This window comes from Sarcophilus harrisii, chromosome 3 (assembly GCF_902635505.1).
Source record: "Sarcophilus harrisii chromosome 3, mSarHar1.11, whole genome shotgun sequence".
Classification (NCBI taxonomy): domain Eukaryota; kingdom Metazoa; phylum Chordata; class Mammalia; order Dasyuromorphia; family Dasyuridae; genus Sarcophilus; species Sarcophilus harrisii.
The window spans coordinates 102,373,921-102,378,878 of NC_045428.1; the positions used below are offsets into that span (position 1 = coordinate 102,373,921).

Here is a 4,958-nt window from a genome sequence, read left to right on the forward strand (position 1 = left end):
CAATGTATCTTAAGAATTTTCACAAGAAGGAACTGATAAAGTTATGGATTCCAATCTCTTCTTTTCACACATAATGAAACTGGTAATCCAAGAAATCATCACTGCCAAATGTCATAAAGTTAGAAATTGACAGACCTGGATTCTTAACCAATGTATTCTGAAACAAAATTCAGACCTCTGTCTGCTACAACTTGCTATCACCCTATAATGTTTCAGTTTCATTTGTCAGTGTTGATGTCCTATATGAAGACTAGACTCAAAATCAATATGTAGAATAAACATCATCCCACATTACATATACACATGTAATTTACTTTAATATGTGCACTTTTATCTGTTCTTTTTTAAAAAGCTTTTTATTCTTAAAACATATGCATAGATAATTTTTGACATTCACCCTTATAAACCTTGTGGTTCAAATTTTTTTCCTCCCTCACTTCCTCTCACCCCCTCCCCTAGAGTGATGAAATATATTTTGAACATGTTCAATTCTTCTATGCATATTTATACAATTATCATTCTGCACAAGAAAAATCAGATAAAAAAGCAAAAAGTGAGAAAGAAAGAAAACAAAATGAAAGCAAACAATAAAAAGATGTGAAAATATTCTGTTGTGAATTGCATTCAGTCTCCACAGTCCACTGCCTGGGTGCAAAAAGCTCTCTTCATTATAAGATCATTGGCACTGGCCTAAATCATCTTGCTGTTGAAAAGAATCACATCCATCAGAATTGATCATTACATGATCTTTTTGTTGCTGTGTATAATCATCTCCTGATACTGCTCATTTCACTTAGCATCAATTCATGTTTCCAGGCCTCTATGATATTATCCTGCTGATTGTTTCTTATTGAAAAATAATATTCCATAATATTCATATACCAAATTTATTTAGCTATTCTCCAACTGATGGGCATCCATCCACTCAGTTTCTAGTTCCTTGCCACTACAAAAAGGGCTACCACAAACATTTTTGCACACATGGGTCCTTTCCCTTTTTTATGATCTCTTTGGAATACAAGTCCAATGGACACACAGCTGAATCAAAAGATATGCATAATTTGATAATCCTTTGAGCATAGTTGAACTGGCTTTAAATCAGCATACATGTAAAGCTCCTCCCCTCCCCTCACTACTAGCACCAAACTCAAAACTGGCAGGGAAATTGTAAAGTCTTCATTAATATCCTTGTTAGATATAGGGAAGGAATTTAGGGAACCATTCTTTATTTTTTTGACAATCTTTAAAAAGAAAAAAAGGTATAAAGGAAAATGATACAAAAAAATTTTTTTCCTGGCTTTTGGATTTTTTTAAATTTTTTTTTTAGGGATTGCATAATTTTCTTGTAAAGCAATGAGTACCTTTTCTCACCCCTCCCAATCTGTTTTTTAGTTAAGTAGCTCCTTTGCTCTATCTGTAGAGAAGGACAACCTTTATAGAAGCAAGTGACTCTCTATAACAATATGTTATAAAATACCTGGAATGACTAAAACAATGCACAGAGTCCTAAAGATGTATTATAGAACTTTGGGGATATTTGGACTGTGCATCACTTCAACCATTCCAGTTTTTAAATCTTGAGTCAAACACACAAACACACACACACACACACACTATAATATTACAAAATAAAATAAAACAAAATAAAACCATGCCAATCCCATCTCCTTCTTTGGGGGGAAGTGTGGAGAAGGATTTATCATGTCATACCCTTTGACCAAAAAGAAAAAAAATACACAAAACCCACAAACAATTCATTTACAAGTATTTGTGGTGGATAATGAAAGACCCAGATTCGTCATATTCCTGCTTGCTGATGCACATCTGTTGGAAGGTAGAAACAGACAACAGGATGGAACTTCCAATCCATAGAGAGTATTTGTTATCAGATGGGATAACAATCTTGATTTTCATTATGCTGAGGACTAGGCCTGTAATCTTTTTCTGTATCATAATGGTTGAAAGAGCTTCTGGGAATCAGAACCTTTCACTGACAGTGATGATAATGTAATAATCAGAGAGTCCATAACTCTTTTCCAGAGAAGAGCAATGGCTATCTGTTTGAAGAGTAAGGTTACATAACACTGACACTCTTTGGTATCATACACAATTTCCTTCTCAACAGTGGTAGTGAAACTACCCTCTATTTGTTAGGATGTTCATGAGTTAATCTGATAGATCACAGCCAGCCAGATGGAGGAAAAGTTATAATCTTTATTTACAGACATAGTGTTGGTCATCCCATCACTGGGGTCCATCACAATACCAGTGGTATGACCAGAGGCATGTAAATGGCAACATACATGTCTGGGATGTTGATGGTCTCAAGTATAATTTAAGCCATTGTTTTTCTCTGTTGGCTTTGGGATTCAAGGGAACTTCTGTGAACAGAACAGAGTACTCTTCAGAAGCCAGAGGAAACTCCTTGTAGAAAGTACGATGCTGGATCCTTCTCTTTGTCATCCCAGTTACTGTCAATACCATCTTCAATGGGATGCTTCAGGGTCAGAATGCCTCTCTTGCTGTGGGTCTCATACTCATTTATTTATCTTTCTAGGACATAACCACCATCACATCTTATTTGGAACACTCAACAATCAAAAGGAAGACAACCTGAAGGAGATAATCTCTTCCAAAGCTAGCTTTGCATATTCCAGAATCATTTTCAAGAATTGGAACAGCAATATCATCATCCATAAAGAGCTATAAAGAGGTAAGTTTAAGCCCTGAAGAGAGAGTAGAGATGGTGCTGTACCTAGAGAAAGGAAGAAAGCAAAGTGCATGCTGGGTGAGAGAGCTCACAGCTCTTTTAATTTGAGATAATTACTGCCATAGAAATATACAGGAAAATGGAAATTCAAAATATTACTATTCAAGGTGGAACATTAAGATAATACTATATTGTTTTCCTTAATAATTTTAAATATTTGCTTTAAATGTAAGCTTTATAATATTAACCAACTCTTGACTGGAAAAAAAATTCTTTGCAACCCATCACCGAACACCCTATCTGAATCTGTTTTTTCATTACTATAGGAAATGTGAGGTGAATAAACTTCCTTAAGTAGACAAGTATACAATTCATTCAAAACTTATAATCCTGAACATCTATTTCAGATATTGAGATATCAAAATAACTAGAGTATGAATAACAGACAAAATGTGTAAACAAATCATCCTGATTTCAGACTAGCCCTCTAAACACTAAACCATTCTATTTTTTTATTGACAAGCTCTCGATTTAATAATTATGTAGTTAAACATTTATAGAAATATGGTGGATAGGGATTTTAATTTGGACTCCAGGGGAAGAGGTATGAACCTCTTCATTTTAGTTGAAGATGTCTTTATTTCAGTGTAGCTACTTTCCATTTTATCTCTTTTTATCATATACTTAAAAACATTATTCAAAGAAGAAATCCATAGGCTTCCCCAGTCTCCCAAGGAAGGCCATGACAAAAGCCCAATATTAGTGGAACTTTCCAAAAATATCATTTTACATTTTGCAATTTCTCATTTCTGCACCAGGGTTAGTAAAATATTAACTCTTTTCCCTTTCAGAGGTGATAAATGTTTCTTTTATTTTTATCTCCCTTGAGCTTTGGGGAAGAAAACAAAAAAACCCCAAGCAATTATAGATGCCTCTTTCTTGTTCTTTTATAGAAAATCACTAAAACAAACACTGGCATATTTAATGAATATAGGCTTTTTAATACAATATAATCTTTTGAGATTTACTGCACCTGTTAAGCATTCATCAAAAAGTCCCTTCTTTCATCTTCCATTCTCTGGTGGGTTTCTCATAAATATTATTAAGTAGACAGCCTCATTAACAAGTTTAGGAAACAATTTATTGCTTTCACTTCATATTTGAATGTTTTCTGTTTTGTAGTTGTGAATGTAATCTTTGTTAGATTGATTTTTCACAAAATGAACCAGATCTTTTCATTTTCCAATTTACGTCCCAGTCCTAAACTTTTAATGATACATCTTTTAAAAAAGAGATTAGTCACTTATCAAGGCTATCTTAATGACTCATGGAGACTGCCCTCATAGTGATTTGGTTGCCACAATTGATATTAATTAGGAATATAACTGAAATGAGGGGAATAAATGAGGTCCATGTTGAACTAAAGGAGACCACAACTCATGTGTGAAACAATTCAATATACTAAAATATATGTATGTAAATGCACATGTGTACTCTGAACTCTCCCACAGATTTTCTTCAGATGATAAAATTGAAGTCCAAAGAAATTACAGAACTTGTTCAACCTTAAACAGGCAGCAGAGGAAGATTTTGATGTGAAAACCAGTACTCCACCCATTAGACCAAAATTATCTCTTTAATTAGTAACTGTAAAAAAAAATCCCATAAATTTGGTTATACTTTATTATAGTATTATTTTGAAGTTATATCTTCTCCATTTTTTTCTTTCATTTGTAGGTTTTTTTTTTTTTTTTTTTTTTTAGATTTGGCTTTAAATACTTTATGGATACCTTCAATTGGATGTCTTACTATGACTTCTTTGAGTTTATTTTCTCCCTTCTCTGTTCTATATTGTATTATGAGTCACTATGACATGGGTCACCAGTCATCATTTTGTGTAACATTTTGTAAATCAATTTATTCCAAAGAATTATGGCTTTTGGTATTCCCATATTTAATTTTCTTTCTCTCATTATGGCCACTGAATAACAGTGGTTAAAATCACTTAAGAAAATGCTAATACGTATGAGTGTTCTTCAATTAAAGGAAATTTTCTGGATTTTCCAGAACATGATTTTAAAAGTAGGTTAGATTAGAATCAGAATCATAGATACTATATTTTTTCTCATTTTTTTCTCCAGTTTTATATCAATTTTTTTTCTTTTCTCTAAAAGTCAGTAATATTAATTGTTGCTCGATAGTCTGGCAAGAAAGGTTATTGTCCAGGCTTTGATTTTTAGTTGGAAGG

The 4,958-nt window shown here is 33.1% G+C and overlaps 1 pseudogene; it reads right to left on the reverse strand.

Moving 5' to 3' along the window:
- Positions 1-1,949: 1,949 nt before the first annotated feature.
- On the reverse strand, positions 1,950-2,663 carry LOC116422529 (annotated as a pseudogene).
- Positions 2,664-4,958: the final 2,295 nt, after the last annotated feature.